Consider the following 17,318-nt stretch of genomic DNA (forward strand, 5'->3'; position numbering starts at 1 on the left):
CTGTGATACACCACAGTTAGGTTATTTTTAACAAGGGGCAATTACTTTTCACACAGGGCCATGTAGGTTTGGATTTTTTCTCCCTAAATAATAAAAACCATCATTTAAAAACTGCATTTTGTGTTTACTTGTGTTATATTTGACTAATGGTTAAATGTGTTTGATGATCAGAAACATTTTGTGTGACAAACATGCAAAAGAATAAGAAATCAGGAAGGGGGCAAATAGTTTTTCACACCACTGGATATGGAGTAAGGTGTGAAGATAGCAGGAAGAAAGGACTAAATGAAAATGTGTAGTTTGCCCTAAAGAGACCAAGCCGAGTAGTCTACAGTAGCAGTGGTTCTCAACGTTCAGTCTGCAGGGCCCAATCCATTTCTTCTCTCAAATTGTTTCCTAAATTAATTAAGCAAGCAATTACTTCAAGGTTGTATATTTTGTACAACCATCCAGAAATTACAAACTGGTTATACTTCTCTTTTCTCTCTATTATAAAAGAAAATCTTGAGGCGAGACTATTGCCAAGAGATTTTTTTCAAGTCCCGCCCTCCTCTCAACCATTTTAACACTCGCCCGCAGTCTCACCTCTCATTCGTGTGAATGCTTTTGTCAGACACGGTTCCTGCGCTCTCAGCTCTTATACATTTTTACGTTTTCCTCACTTTAAGTTCCTAATAAAAGAAGACGTATTATGTCCAAATCTTATTGAAGAATTTCATCCTGAAGGGTTACCAACATACAAAATGAGTACACAGGGCAATCCTACACCGAGAAACGATGAAGTCAAACGAATTAACGTGAAAATTGTTGACCGGTTACATGGCAATGACATGTAAAATTTTAACAGGTGACAAGAAAGGTAATGTAGTACATATTCTGCGGATAACATTAAAAACCAAAGGAGCTCTTGATATGCCATTCATATTAAACGTTTGCAGTTTCCCATTAGAATAGCTTTTGCTATGACAATTAACAAATCACAGGGACAAACATTCAAAAAGTTGGTTTATTTATTAGACAGAAGAAAAGAGATTCACTCACGGTCAGTTATACGTTGTGTTGTCACAATATAAGCCCAAACACGGAATCAAAATTCAATGTAATATTGATGAAAAGTTAATTCACAAAATTGTTTTAAGGATGTTTTACAGTAAAAGTGTAAGTTTAAAAAGTATTTGCATGTTAATTTCAAAGTCAAACAGAACAAAAACATAATGCAACAAATACGTAAATAACTCAACATGAAACATAATTTTCTTTCAATTTATTACGTTTTACTATTTATTACTATGGTTAATTACTCGCTGTAATGTAAAATACTTACTTCTATTATTATGCATATGTAACAATTCCCATGAAAATAACAATCTGTTCAAATTGTACATCCGCTGTCCCATACGTGAGTGGCAGATCCGTGAAGTGGCTAGCGTGTAGTGACCGCCCAGGGGTTAGCGAGTGAAGCGAAGAGGCCTAGTAAAAATAAAAATGACAAAAATTATGTTGCTACTATGCATCTGCTGATCTGTTAGTCATCTTTCAGTACAACTTTGTGTATTGCATCTTTGTCTTTGTTGTTCATTTGCCCTTGATCAGATTGCTGACATTTATTTACCCTTTTAATGCTGTTTAAGATGAATGCTAGTTACTGTAAAATGATTCTATCACACTGAAGATTCTAGTAGAAAGGGTCACTTAGAAAAGCATGTTGGATGCGTCTTTCTGCCGCTAAAGCTTAATGGCCTGGGGGCTCATGTATGAACGGTGCATACACACAAAAATGTTGCGTAAGAACGTTTCCATGCTCAAATCATGATGTATAAAACCTAAACTTGGCGTAAAGCCACGCACATTTCCACGGTAGCTCATACGCTGGCGTATGCAAGTTCTCCACTCGGTTTTGCAGACTGGCGGCACCCAGCGTCAAAGCAGTGCTACTGTTCCTGTGTGGTTACCCTTTCTTTTTCAGATCCACATTCCTGACGCTGCTTTATAAATACACTGAAATTAACCGCATATTGTTTATTAGTTTAATGCATCTGATTGTAATTAACCTGTAACAATATAATGGTCCATGGAAACGTCAAACTATTCTAAATACAATAGCTGCTTTAGCATTGTTACTCTCACTGCACCTTCTTCTTCTTCTTCTTTCAGCTGCTGGCGCTCCGTTCACAGATTCTTCCTACCTTGCTCTGTATTCTTGCTTGTGCTGGTGCGACACAGGATGGATAGAATACTTTAACATGTACTACGAAGATTTCAATTTTCCTTGAAAGTTTTGAAGAATCGGTGTTCTAAGTTTACAGATGGCTTAACGTTTATTACAGAGCTGATTGTGTGGCGATTGGGTATTTGGAGAAAGAAAAGTAAGGACAGGAATTGGAGGTTAGTACGTTTGAAAGAGACAGTACTGCTACAATAAATTATTTCATCAAAGGTTGTGCACGGTACAGCAAGCATCTTGCGTGAGACATGAACAATCACTGTGCCACCGTGTTCCCATGTTTAATAACATGCCTTAATTCTTATCATCATGAAAATGATATCACGTACACATCTCAGTATTTTAATTATTCAGAGAGTTGTAATATCACGAATGTAATGGATTCAGCGTCCTGTCGGAGGAAGAGAGCCGGTTTAAGAAGCTAATAGTGATTCACACACATAGAGCACATAGAAGATCAAATTCAAAACAAAGCATTTAACGCACTACTTTAGTTACGATGGGATTTGAGAAACTAGTAAATTAAACGATTTTAAGATGAAGTTTATGATGTTCTACTTTAATGACAAAATAACCTACGTGATTAAAGTGGAAATTTCGAAATTAAAGTTGTGCTTTTTTCCCACTGTGTGCCTATTTTTTTTTCCTCTGTACCCAAATAAGCTTTTATATGACATTCAGACGGTGGACTATGACTCGCCTTTTCATGGCGACTTTGATATCTGACTTCTTTTTTATTTCAGGCACTGTGCGATTTTGTGAACGTGAGCTTTCAAGTTTCTCTGACACTTTGTCACTCAATCAACTTCCTTTTGTTGTTTATACCACTGTTTAAACCAACAAATAGTATGTTTTTCCTTGCCTCCACTTGGTATTCACTGAAATTCTTCTATTTTCCCTCTTGCTTTTCCCATTGTCTTTTCACAGAAGGCTGAGCTTAAGGGCTATTTATATTGAGTTACATATTCAAAGAGACGTAATTCTGAGAGGAGACGGGGAAGGACAGCAGGCGCGTGCATGAGCATTACTTTTCATACTGACTGGGATGTATGTAGCAGAAGAACATGGAAGTTTGCGTACGCACAGATTTATGCATCTGGATTTTTCTGTGCGTACGCACATTCCCGCTTTTGTGCTTACGCCATGTTATAGTGTGAGTTCTACGAACGGTGTTCTACATGAGGCCCCTGGTGCGGTTTTGTACCCTGGCCTTGGGTTGGCTCTTGGTGCCAAGAGAAAGTGACTGGGGAGAGGCTGGCAGCATGTGTGTATGGGAAGAGGGACAAAGTCCATTAAATAGCACTGTCCTGTAAGTGATAGTAACCAGCTCATGTCGTCTCCATCCACTGACGTAGTCTCACAACTGCAAATGTCACAAACCTGAGAATGTGAATTTTGACAATTGTAATTTGAAAAGTGGGTTCTTATAAAAGCAGATTTCAAGAGCTTATGCAAATAAAAATATACTGAATTGGTATTCACTAATTCACACGACAGTAGCATAATAATGTTTGAATTTTCTTATATTGTTTTTAATCATTTCCCAGGTAATGTACAGAAATGGAAAGAAATAGTGCTTGAAATGAAACTAAATTACTGGAGGTACTCTTTTTATGGCAGTACAGTGACATTCGATCAAAATGTTTTTCCCATGTGACTCTTAGAGTACTGGGGTACATTGACATTCAGATGAAGAACATGGCTTCCCCGTGAACAATCCTGAAAATGTGCTAGTATGGTACTCTGTGCTCAAATTGGAAGAGGTGAGTATCAGACACTGTTAAGTGAATAAATGTAGTATGTGTACATATTAAGATAAATCAGGCAGTCCAAGATAACGTTATCATTGTTTATAAACCCCACACTAAAATTCCCAAAGTCAAAAAGAAATCCCCTAGATGTATTGTTACCCGGGGTGGAAATCCCCTTCTCTGCCACACATGAAATTCAAGCTCTGTTTATATTTGTGTATGTTAAAAGTATTGAAGTTTTGGGCTTTCTCAGTTTTATTCCATATCAAACCTGATTATTATTCAGACAATAAAAAATAGATGTACATTAGGTATGAACAAGAAAAAAAGACACACATGCACAAAAACTATGTAATACCTTGTAAAAATTAAAGAAACACTTTTTAATCAGAGTATAGCATCAAGTCAATGAAGCTTCTGGGCTATTGATCTGGTCAGTTAAGTAGCAGAGGGGGTTGTTAATCAGTTTCAGCTGCTGTGGTGTTAATGAAATTAACAACAGATGCACTAGAGGGGCAACAATGAGATGACCCCCAAAACAGGAATGGTTTAACAGGTGGAGGCCACTGACATTTTTCCCTCCTCATCTTTTCTGGCTGTTTTTTCACAAGTTTTACATTTGGCTACAGTCAGTGTCACTACTGGTAGCATGAGGCGATATCTGGACCATACAGAGGTAGTCCGACTTCTCCAGGATGGCACATCAATACGTGTCATTGCCAGAAGGTTTGCTGTGTCTTCCTGCACAGTCTCAAGGGCATGGAGGAGATTCTAGGAGACAAGGGCAGTTACTCTAGGAGAGCTGTACAGGGCTGTAGAAGGTCCTTAACCCATCAGCAGGACCAGTATCTGCTCCTTTGGACAAGGAGGTACAGGATGAGCACTGCCAGAGCCCTACAAAATGACCTCCATCAGCCCACTGGTGTGAATGTCTCTGACCAAACAATCAGAAACAGACTTCATGAGGGTGGCCTGAGGGCCTGATGTCCTCTAGTGGGCCCTGTGCTCATTGCCCGACACCGTGTAGCTCAATTGGCATTTTCCATAGAATACGATAATTGGCAGGTCCACCACTGGTGCCCTGTGCTTTTCACAGATGAGAGCAGGTTCACCCAGAGCACATGTGAGATGTCAAAGGGTCTGGAGAAGCCATGGAGAACATTATACCGCCTGTTGTGGGGGGTCAGTGATGGCCTGGGGAGGCATAGCCACAGAGGGACACTCAGATCTCTACAGGCTAGAAAACGGCACCTTGACTGCCATTAGGTATCAGGATGAAATCCTTGGACCATTGTCAGACCCTAAGCTGGTGCAGTGGGTCCTAGGTTCCTCATGCTGCACGACAATCCCCGGCCCTCATGTGACTAGAGTATGCAGGCAGTTCCTGGAGGATGAAGGAATTGATACCATTGACTGACCCCCATGCTCACCTAATCTAAATCCAACAGAACACCTTAGGGACATTATGTTTCGATCCATCCAATGCTGCCAGGTTGCACCTCAGACAGTCCAGGAGCTCAGTGTTGCCCTGGTTCAGATCTGGGAGATCCACCAGGACACCATCTGTCCTCTCATTAGGTGCCTGCCCCCCCATGTTGTCAGGCATACATACAAGCACTTGGGGGCCATACAAACTACTGAATGCGATTTGGGAGTTGCTGCATGCGGCATCACTTTTTCAGTTTGATTTTCGGGGTGTCTTTGAATTCTTTGATAATTTTCATATCCATCAAACGGTGTGGTATCCTTTCACCCCTAACACATTACCCAGTCCATATCAGTAGACATATCCAGCAGGATTTTTTTCCCATTGAGATCTGATAGTGTTTTCAAAGTGTTCCTTTAATTTTTTGAGCAGTTTTATTAAGAATGAAGCAAACGGTGATACTTTGAAACATTTCAATTCGTAGGGGCAAAATGGCAAGGAAAAAAGAAGGCTGAGAACCCCTTCAGAGTAAACACGCAGGTTTTGTGCCCCGGGTTCTACACTTCTGTTACGGGGGATACGCTACGGTCCACATAACTTCTCGCGCCTCATTTTAGTTCATGGCACTCGTGTAAAAGCTCACAAGAGATCAGGTCGGCATAAACCGGAGGCAGCTACGTGACGACTGACCGCTTAAAAAGAAACGTGCATCGTTTCCGCGCCATATTAATTATTATATTCAGAATTTTTAAGGCAAAAATTTTCAGTCACAAGCTGGAGGGCAACATCGTTTTAGTCTGATAGTTTCGTCACAATTTAATTTGTGTTCAACGTTAATTATTTTTTTTTATTTTCGTCGTAAATCTTGTTCAATGAATCTATGTTGTAATCGTATTAGCTCTGTAAATTTGTATGAATGACCTTATTTATGCTCACCCGTCCATTTTCAATCCCGTTGTAGCGGAAAATACTCAGTAAATAAAGAAGTGTCTTAAACCATCCTCATAAAAGAGTTTCAAACATGGACAATACTATAAGATAAAGCACCCACCTAGTTTATGCAATATAATATAAGCAGGCTGAAGAAATCTAAAAGTAAACCCCTTTAATTAGATAATGTACGGGGCACGAAGCAATCGCACCAATCAGCATACAGATAATTGGTACAGTCCAGAAGCACCCCTCTCCCATTAAGTATTATGGAAAGTCCCAAAATAGTCGTTAAGAGTCGAGGATATATACCTGGTTAAAAGACGAAAGGCCTCTTTTATGTAAACTTACTTCAGAGAACAAAAATCAACTTAAATAAATGTTGTATGTGCTCCGATTTTCTAATTTAAGTGTGCTGGCAAAAATGAAGAAGGGATGTCCTTGTTTAACAGGCAGGCAGTTTTAATCACTTTTTTTTCTTAACACCCGTTTAACCCAATTCAGGGTCCCAGATGAGAAGAGTCTTATCAAGACGCAAGGAATTGAATAGCCTGGCTAGAAATGCCTAATCAACGCACAATTTAGGGCCGCTAAAGGGTTTCGGACATGCTTTCTAGTACAGCAATAGACTTGTAACAGACAAAATTGTAACGAGCTGACGACTTTATTAGAGGAGAGGAAAAAACAGCCGTCCTTCGAGCCGGAATCGAACCAGCGACCTAAGGATAACTTCGTCATCTCCTCTACAGTCCTCCGCTCTACCAACTGAGCTATCGAAGGATGGAAATCGATGGCGACCCTCGACATTGTATGCTAAATCAGTACAAGAAAATTGTTTACGTTTTGGTTTTATTTTTAAATATTTCAGGATTGTTATGAAGTGTGAAGTATAGAATTTAGATTTTTATATTAAACTATATTTTTTACTTTTGACAACTTTTATTTTAAAAAGGAGTAAATGTTTCTGTAGCTTATCCCTGCGTCAGATGACCAGAGCCAACCACAGCAGATCATTAGAGGGTCCAAGAGTGGCCAGGCGCCTGTAGAAGCTTCAATTTCGACAGAGAAAGCCGAACGCGACATGAGGGGGTCGTGCAAGCTTCATGCAGAGAAGGATATTTATGTGGGAACTGCCCAGGGACTGTGCGACTTGAGGCAAGAATGAATGCCTTTAGGAAGTTTAATGTAAATTCTATATTGTCACCCATTCATCACCTATTTAATGCTGGACAAATGTAACACCTAAAGCCGAACGAAAACCTATTTGGAATAATTCTGTAACTGAAAATGAAATATAAATTACAGGAGTTTACACCGACCACCTTGCGGCCACAGCTCCGGTCAGCAGCCTCAACAATAGAGGCACGGAACATGGCCCATTCGGACTCAATGTCCCCCACCTCCCTCGGGACGTGGTTGAAGGTCTGCCGGAGGTGGGAGTTGAAGCTACTTCTGACAGGGGACTCTGCCAGCCGTTCCCAGCAGACCCTCGCAACACGTTTGGGCCTACCAGGTCTGACCGGCATCCTCCCCCACCATCGAAGCCAACTCACCACCAGGTGGTGATCAGTTGACAGCTCCGCCCCTCTCTTCACCCGGGTTTCCAAGACATATGGCCGCAAGTCCGACGACACGACCACAAAGTCGATCATCGACCTGAGGCCTAGGGTGTCCTGGTGCCAAGTGCACATATGAACACCCTTATGCTTGAACATGGTGTTCGTTATGGACAATCCGTGACGAGCACAGAAGTCCAATAACAAAACACCGCTTGGGTTCAGATCGGGGCCATTCTTCCCAATCACCCCTTCCAGGTCTCACTGTCATTGCCCACGTGAGCATTGAAGTCTCCCAGCAAAACGAGGGAATCCCCAGAAGGTATGCCCTCTAGCACCCCCTCCAGAGACTCCAAAAAGGGTGGATACTCCAAACTGCTGTTCGGTGCATACGCACAAACAACAGTCAGGACCCTTCCCCACCCAAAGGCGGAGGGAGGCCACCCTCTCGCCCACCGGGTAAACCCCAATGCACAGGCTCCGAGTCGGGGGGCAATAAGTATGCCCACACCTGCTTGGCGCCTCTCACCGGGGGCAACTCCAGAGTGGTAGAGAGTCCAGCCCCTCTCAAGGAGATTGGTTCCAGAGTCCAAGCTGTGCTTACACATCTGGTGGCCAATCACAAAAGATATATTTGCATATACAACAAAGTTTAAATGAAACCTCTGTCAGTTCCAAAGTTTAACTGAAGTACAGTAACTACAAGCAGACAATCATTGACAAGATTTTGATTGGACAGATCAATCCTGTGCTATGGGAGCTCGGGCGTCTCTCATAGTGCTCCTCAACTCGGGAATTCTCTTCTCTCTCATATACATCAGCTCGATTCAGTAACACATTTTAACTACCCTCAAAACTTATCTTTTCAAACTGGCATACCAATTGTGAATTTTGCACTGTTACTGCCAGTTATCTTTGTTTGTTTGCTAATTATTGCTGTTTGATTTCTCATTCTCTTGTTTTAATTTTACTAATGTTGTTTAATTATATTGTAGGGTGACCTTGAGTGCTAAGAAAGGCGCCTATTAAACAAAATGTATTATTATTATTATTTTTCTTTTTATTAATTTTATTGCAATCCATACAAAGCAATCAAGTTTTTACAAAAAGAAAAGCTGAGTTAAGAACAGGTCGATCCCCACCCCTGAAAGAGAGAGAGCAAGCCAAACGGCGTGAAATTTAAGGCCTGTAAACATACCTAAATTAATAAATTCTCTGTGCTTTATGAGCTTATTTTAAAATATTACTGATTAGATCCTGCCATGTTTTGAAAAAAGTCTGTACGGATCCTCTGAGTATTTGATTTTTTCCAATTTCAAATAGTACAACACCTCAGTTTCCCACTGACTTGAAAGAGGAGAGTTTGGGTTCTTCCAGTTCATCAGAATAAGTCTGCGTGCCAACAGTGTAGTGAATGCAATCACAGTTTGTTTGTCTTTCTCCACTTTAAGACCCTCTGGAAGAACCCCAAACACAGCTGTTAATGGGTTAGGAGGGATTGTGAGTCCAACCAAGGCTGTCTGAGAGGTAATTAAAAATTTTCGTCCAGAATGATGTTAATTTGGTGCAGGCCCAGAACATGTGACCCATTGAGGCTGGAACTAGTTTGCAGCGTTCGCAGGTTGGATCATGCCCTGGAAACATTTTATTTTTATTATTTTTATTATTATTGAGACAAAAGCATGACCAATGCCTGAAAGTCAAAATAGTAATACTGCAACTGGCAGTCTGGACTTTCTTTTAACAGTGAAATGATGCACTCAATGACAAAAATAAACAATTTTATTGTATACAAATTGGCTTAATAATGTTTGAAAACATTTCACTCATTCCTCTCTCAGTCTGTCTTCTCTCTCACACATGTACACACATGCACACACACACAATGTGGTTACTTTTATATATATACAGGATAGGATCTAAAATCCTTGAAACAGAACTGTCTTACATAGCTTTGTCCGTTTTCATGGTCCACCTCACAAACAGGAACCGGCTGTTTCACATATAATAACGTAGATGAGTTATTAGAATTTTTTAAAAATACCGTGGCCACATATTTTCTCAATTTTTGAATTCGTCGAATTATTATTATTATTACTACTTCAAATTAAATCCAGTGACCATCTGCCCTCCTCAGTCGATCCCAGTTTACTGTTTAGAGAGCTTGTGTCTGTCTTAGTTAGCATCACATGGCAAATATCAGGGTTCCACTGACTATGTCACTCCTGAATGCCATCGTCACTCTCACTGAATCGTTTTACAGTCCCCGTAAAAGTAATAAGACGTCTCAGAGAAGCAGAAATAAGAAATCCACGCACACACACCCTGGAATACAAACTCCAGGCAAGCAGTGCTTGGACTGGAATTTGAACCTACTAACTAGAGTTAGGTGCACTGAACAAATTAAACATATGTAATAAAAGAATAATAATATTGAAAATTAGAAACATATTCAATATGTTTGTTATATTGTAACTGGTATCAGCTGTTTAAACAATTTTGGGTCACTGAGCCTATGCGGGCAGCGCTGGGTGGGATATGGCTGTTGCAAGTGACAACAAAGGCAGCGTACTATGTTATGATTGTGGGTTTAATGTAATTCTGTTCAAAATAATAAGCCTTGAAGAAAGCTTATTGGAGAATGCGGGCATCGATCCCGCTACCTCTCGCATGCTAAGCGAGCGCTCTACCATTTGAGCTAATTCCCCTCCCTGACATTGCTATATCACAATCTATTACTTAACAACGTCGAATTCAGATTTTTCATATCTCATTCCTTATAAGACTTTCCTATCATTAACGAATCGTTTATAACGACACATCCATTAAACCACAAAAAACTCACGCAGATCTTCATAATCTATTTTTAACAATTTAATAAGACAACCACTCAGTATGTGTTTCCTTCCTCCTGCTACTCCGAAAAATAGCGGAACGGTCATCAATAATAGCAAACAGCTCTAATAAAAGAGCATTCGCCATCCGATTCGCGCTCAGAAGAAAACACTACCAATCCTCATCGTGGTTGGCGAGACCGAACATTTCAGAAACACATTTCTCTAGTAACAAACTATAGAAATGATCCCTAAAAGTATAGTCTTAATTAACTACCCCGCCAGAGAATGGACCCACTCCTTTGCCGTCTTCTCTAGATTGTGGTACCCAATGCTCGCGCTCAGAAATAGACATTTGTTACTTTATTTAACAAAATAAATGAATTTTTACTATATTTCCTTAGTCTGAAGTTTGTTTTCGATGCATTTTTCACGAAAAGTACCAACTCTGGTAAATTACCCAGGATCCTCTGGAAATGCATAATAACTTCAGGAGACCAAATCGTCATTCTCACTTCCGCCGTTCATAGTGAAACTGGGCCCGGCGTCGTTTACAGACGTCCTGCAGCAGCTGGTGATTCTTTCTGATTCTTTGGAGATGATTCGTTTCACTATATACATTGTCTAAATATTTCTTTGCTTATCTGACGTTGTGTCCACATATTTTAACTTCTTCAAAAATAATCGAGTACAACATATTATAAAACCGCTGTTTGGTCAACATAAAGGTTGCAGGACCCGTAAGCCAGAAACCAACCGTGGCCAAAGTGCCAACATACAACATGGCATGCGTAGCATCACCGATTAACGTATAATGCATGGATTAAGGATGTAAAGGTAAACGTGGATTCTCCTGAGAATAGGCAACGAACACACAGAGTGAGAGCTTTCAGTGTCTACACGCACTGTAACCAGTCGTGGGATTTGAATTTAAGGAGCTCGGATCCGTCATCTATGTGCGCTAAAAACAGGACAACATGACTTCAGTGGATTAGCAAGGAGAACATTGAAACGAACAAGGGCCGATTATCGACCTGCCACCGAAGTACCAAGGGCATAATAAAGGTATACATAAATTGCAGAGTTTTGTTTTAATGTACTGTTTAACATTTAAAAAAAAAAGCTTATATATTTGGCTGCATGGACACGACTGTAAAAAGAGAGTGAATCTAAATTCATATTAAGTGAAATATGCGAACCATTTTGCCATTCAACTCTTCAGTTTCCCAGGCAGACCCATGTCCGAATGGCTGTTATGATCGGGGGTGAATATGTATTGGGTCGCTTGTGCCAAATCTGTCAGCTGCCTTTAAGAAATGCGAGTGGAAAATAGTGTCCAATTTTTGGTATGATTAGAGGTAACTGTCCCAGTTTGTCATTTTTTTTTTTATCAATTTATCTGAGGGAGTAACGTGCATTTTATCTTTACTCGATCTATAGCCCCAATACTGTAAACAGAGGCAGTAACACAATGTTAATTTTTTATATTTCTCACGTCACTATTGATTTAAAACAGACACTGGAGAATGCGGGCATCGATCCCGCTACCTCTCGCATGCTAAGCGAGCGCTCTACCATTTGAGCTAATTCCCCACACGTTGGAAACATCTTTGGCCGTCCATAGATATTTACTAAAATGTATTCTCCTTTTCCTGTTTTATTTGAAATATATATTATATAGCTATATCCGCTTCATTGCGTCTTTTTTGTACAAAAAGTTTGTTTCTCCGCTGGGAACACGAAGTTGATCTGTACAAAAGCACAGTTGCAATTACATCTTTATACGAAATCATGACCATAAAAGTAAGACTACTATAAACAAATTGTTTATTTTAATATTGAAAGGTCGAAAAGCAACAATTAGGGACATTCGTTGTACCTTAGATAGATCAGTTGGTAGAGTGGAGGACTGTAGTAATATATGGTGATATCTTCAGGTCGCTAGTTTGAATCCGGCTGAAGGACTAATTCAGATTTTGAGGGAAGCCTCATGAAACATTATATAAGTGGTACCTCCTTTGTCATAAGAGGAAAATAATCTTTCTCAAAAGCTCAAGGAGAAAAAAGAAAAATAAGGAAAAAAAAGAGTAGCTAACCAACCCAAAATATAAAGGAAAATAAAGAGAGCGTAGACAGTCTAACATGCCAGTGGGAACGCAGCCAGAGCTTCGCCGGAACAATCTCTTTAGTATCATAATATCTGCAAACGACTTACATATATTACATATATACATATATGCTGCATACAGAGAGAGAGAGAGAGAGAGAAGAGTGGAAAGGAAAATTGTAAAACGATCTGTCACCAAATTACTTTCACAGTATCAGATGTTTTCAGATGTAAAGGTAATGACTTCTATTTACATCCATAATGGCTAACACGGTACAACGCCATAATAGTACAGATGTAAAGGTAAAATTAAAGAAAAAAATATAAATAAATAAATAGATAAATAAAACCCACCAGCAGGCTTAGCTTTTGACCTGTTTGCAGACCCTAGGCACGTGTGCCAGTTTACCAATGACCATTACTGATTGCTCAGTTGAGATACTGCCAACTCAGTAATTATGTGAGGGAAAGTTTTACTGAATGTACAGAAAGGTTTAACCCCAACCCACAATACCTGTGATGTCAGTCATGGAATGCCCAAAATCGGGGAACGCCCTGCATAACACCAGCTGGCCGAATTCTTTATTTGAAAGATAAGCAGCCACACCAGAGAGTAGTCTGAACGCCCTTCCTTTACTAGATATACCGTATGCGCATGTGTGTGGTATTTGTCAACAACAGACAGCACACATTTACCAGTAGCAGGTTTAGAATCAAACACTTGACAGAAAGCACAAGCAAGCATGGAAATCTGTGAACATGTTATACTGTATGCACAAAGCAGAAAAAAAGCTTGAATATAAAGCACGCAATAAATAAAAAAGAAATAAATAAAATAAAAACACACCAGCAGGCTTAGTTCTTAACCTGTTTGCAGACCACAGGGCAATTGTGCCAAATTAACAATTAACAGATCGCCCAGTTGCAATACTGCCAACTGAGTAATTGTAGGTCCTCCAGGTATTGCTTCATTACCAAATGACTTTCCCAAAGCATCATAATTCGTCAACCACCACAAGTATGTTCAGGTATGTCAACTCATGTGATTCTCAGCGTCAGTTTGCTTTTAAGGAATTTCTCATCACTATTTCTCACTACTTACTAGGAAGTTACAGGTCAGCTAAAGGTTTCAAATAAAGATTTTGTTGACCAGCGCATTTCAACTTAACACTTCGATACACAGTACGTGCAGAGAAAGTCAGCGGCTCGTCATAACTGGTATCAGAGCACATGTGCACCCTGTATTTTGGTTTCAGTGTGTGCTGCTGGATGAGCTGCTGTGCACATCTATTGGGCACATTCACAATCACACATCTAACATGCTGTCGCTTATGAACAGAGAGTGAATGGTAGCTTGGAAAACTGACCAGCACTCTTGTCAAACCATGCACATTCAGAAATGATGTCAAACACTCTTAAAAATAAAAGTGCCAGTGCGGTTCTTCAGAGTGATGCCATAGAGGAATCATTTTTAGTTTTCAATAGACCTATCCACATGAAGGTTCCAGAAAAAACTTTTATTTATTTAGATCTGTAACTGGTGCCATACAGTAAATGACCATAAATACAGATTTGTGAAATACCAATAAGTCATAAATTTAAAAGGATCTTGCTGCATAAAACAACACAGCTAATTTCAGGCTTTCTTAGTGTGTTAATGTCCTCCTAGGGGCCAAACATTAAAGATGTTGGGTTTTTTTTCTACACAAGAAGACATTCTTCAAAGCACAAAGGACCAACTTTATATGCAAAGAACCCTTCCCAGAAATAAATGGTGCTTTCTTAAGCAATAGTTCTACGAGGACCCACACAACCCAGTAAAGAACCACAAAGTGTCATGAAAGAACCAGGATTTGTATGAGTGTAGTGTACGATTTGAACAAAATTATCATCTCTGTATATGCTTCACTGTCACTAGAACTGGAAGGTAGCATGCTGTGACTGGACACTTCTAAAGAACTGCCACTGTTACAACTGGAGTTTGAAGAGTAAAACAGAAGAGGCAGTGCTCCTGGGGTGTTGTCTTCTTCAGCTCAAGGGAGGGGAGTACCCATCATTCAAACTGAAGTTTCCTTTTTGATAGCTTCCTTGAAATTGCCACGAGAGAGCATCTTGGTAAAAAAAAAAAAACAGATCATCGCAAGGTTGTGAAAACTGTGGGTACGTACCAGCTGACCTTCCAAGAAATACTACAAAGGTTGGGATTACAGAAATATGGAAGGAAGGAACAATATCCTTGATTCCAGAAAAGGGTGACATGGAAAACATAGGAAATTGGAAACCAGTAACCTTCTTCTGCCATAATTACAAAGTACGGAGCAAAGTGATCATTTGATTTAAAAAAGTATTAGAAAAAATTGTTAGAGGCAATCATGTATGCTTGATGTACATTTTGGGGTAAACAGGTGAATTCACTGTAAATATGCATTACATTAACTGTCATTTTCACAGTCAAAAAATGCAATACAATAAATGATTATGTGGTGGGCTGGCACCCTGCCCAGGGTTTGTTTCCTGCTTGGCACCCTGTGTTGGCTGGGATTGGCTCCGGCAGACCCCCTGACTTTGTAATTAGGATATAGCGGGTTGGATAATGGATGGATGGATGGATAAATGATTAAAACAATGACTTCAAATAGATAACTGCACATAAACTTGCACGTAAGCAGTGTTTTAACTGTCAGTATTAATTCATTGTTTCAATGTGCAAGACTATTTTTATGAATATTTGTATTGCTATAAAGTGGCAGTAGCATAAAAAATAAATTTGCATAAAGTTAGTGTATTTGCAGCAGCACTGTAAATTATTGCCAATGACCCACACAACTTTGCAGTACGAAAAACAAAAACTTAAATATGCTAGCACGCACATTTTTTGTGTGCTGAAAGTTTTTTGTGGTTATGGAAGCTGATTTATGGTGTTTTGTTTCAATAAACCAATGTACCCATAGCACACCATACATCACAAATGCAAACTTTCCTTTTCCATCAGACAACACAAAATAATTCTAAGAAACATTGATACTCTTTCAATGCATAACAATGAGGAGTAGGGCCTTCTTAGTGAAAATGGAGATTCAATCTTCATGTTTGTATTTAGTGATGTTTTTTCCTTTACTTCATTAGGTGGGAGTGAAAGTTAAAAAAGCAACAGTGTTTTGTTTTGTGTAGGGGTGCAGATATGACATGATAAAATGATCTGATATGGAATGAAGGGAGGGTAATGGAGGTAGAGATATCAGAGATGTCCAGCTACAGACGGACTGTGTTTTTTTATACATCTTTGTAAAAGGCTTTGAATTCACGCGTTGCACAGAAATTCCAGTATTTTGTGACTCTGTGGTTCACATAAGTAATGAGGCCTCTGACAGTGCGATTGAATTTCATACCAAAGGCAAAGGAGAAACGAGGAGGCGATGAATATGCAACAAAATTGAAAAAAAAGTGCAGAGAAGGGCGGCACGGTGACACAGTGGGTAGCGCTGCTGCCTCGCTTCCAGGGTCCTCCCTTTGGGGAGTTTGCATATTCTCCTTCGGGTACTCCGGGTTTCCTCCCACAGTCCAAAGACATGCAGGTTAGGTGCATTGGTGATTCTAAATTGTCCCTAGTGTGTGTGTGTGTGTGTGTGAGTGTGTGTGTGTGCGCGTGCCCTGCGGTGGGCTTCCGCCCTGCCCAGGGTTTGTTTCCTGCCTTGCACCCTGTGTTGGCTGGGACTGGCTCCAGCAGACCCCCATGACCCTGTAGTTAGGATATAGTTGGTTGGATAATGGATGGATGGAAGTACACAGAATTTGCAGCTGTTGCTTTGTCCTGCAAACAGAAGATTTTGTATAAAGCTGTTAGGCATACAATGGAAGAGGATAAGAGTTTGAAAATAAAATCAGAAATGGGGATATTGGTACAGCCAAAACGGTGGAAAATGCTTTAAAGGACTTAAACTGGATGATGGCGTGTGAGGGAGAGGCTGTTTAGAGAAGGTTTGTCACAGTCAAGGAAGTGTCGAAGGCCAAACTGTGCCCAGGTGGAGAGGGTCAGGACGTGTTTTGGTAGTGCAGGTGCATAAAAAGTGTGGAAGGATTGTTGGAAAAGGTAGAAGATTCAGTTGATTTGTCTTATTCTTATGATTTAATGTTGAAAGGCGATGGTCTACCTGGGAATAGTAGGGGCTCAACTGAAATGATCTCAACTGATATGGATGATCATTAGTCTGGCAAAGAGGAGGATATGGGATGCCAGGTGTATAACGATAAAGAAAAATGTGATGAGAGTTTGGAAAAGGACCTGGAAGGGAAAGTGAAGAGAGAAATGGAGAAGTAGGGAATCTCAGCTGCTAACTAGAGACAAAAGGGTTTGTGGGTATTAGGGAATGGGGAATAGGGCATCTACTGGGAATGGTTCTTTAATCAATGATAAATGTATGAAAAGTGGACATTGGTCATGTATTTTAGCAAAAAGACTTCTGAGTTATGTACTGAGATTATGGGAATAT

At 40.0% G+C, this 17,318-nt stretch overlaps 4 non-coding genes across 4 annotated transcripts; all 4 read right to left on the reverse strand.

Moving 5' to 3' along the window:
- Positions 1-7,022: 7,022 nt before the first annotated feature.
- Positions 7,023-7,111, reverse strand: trnay-gua. Its single transcript is given in 2 exon segments — positions 7,023-7,058; positions 7,075-7,111. It is a non-coding gene; the product is annotated as a tRNA-Tyr (tRNA).
- A 3,411-nt stretch (positions 7,112-10,522) lies between these two features.
- On the reverse strand, positions 10,523-10,595 carry trnaa-agc. Its single transcript has one exon. It is a non-coding gene; the product is annotated as a tRNA-Ala (tRNA).
- Positions 10,596-10,772: 177 nt separating this feature from the next.
- LOC120530424 lies at positions 10,773-10,988 on the reverse strand. The gene has a single exon (XR_005633964.1). It is a non-coding gene; the product is annotated as a small nucleolar RNA U3 (small nucleolar RNA).
- A 1,253-nt stretch (positions 10,989-12,241) lies between these two features.
- Positions 12,242-12,314, reverse strand: trnaa-agc. Its single transcript has one exon. It is a non-coding gene; the product is annotated as a tRNA-Ala (tRNA).
- Between the last annotated feature and the right edge of the window lie 5,004 nt (positions 12,315-17,318).

Source organism: Polypterus senegalus, chromosome 5 (assembly GCF_016835505.1).
Source record: "Polypterus senegalus isolate Bchr_013 chromosome 5, ASM1683550v1, whole genome shotgun sequence".
Lineage (NCBI taxonomy): Eukaryota > Metazoa > Chordata > Cladistia > Polypteriformes > Polypteridae > Polypterus > Polypterus senegalus.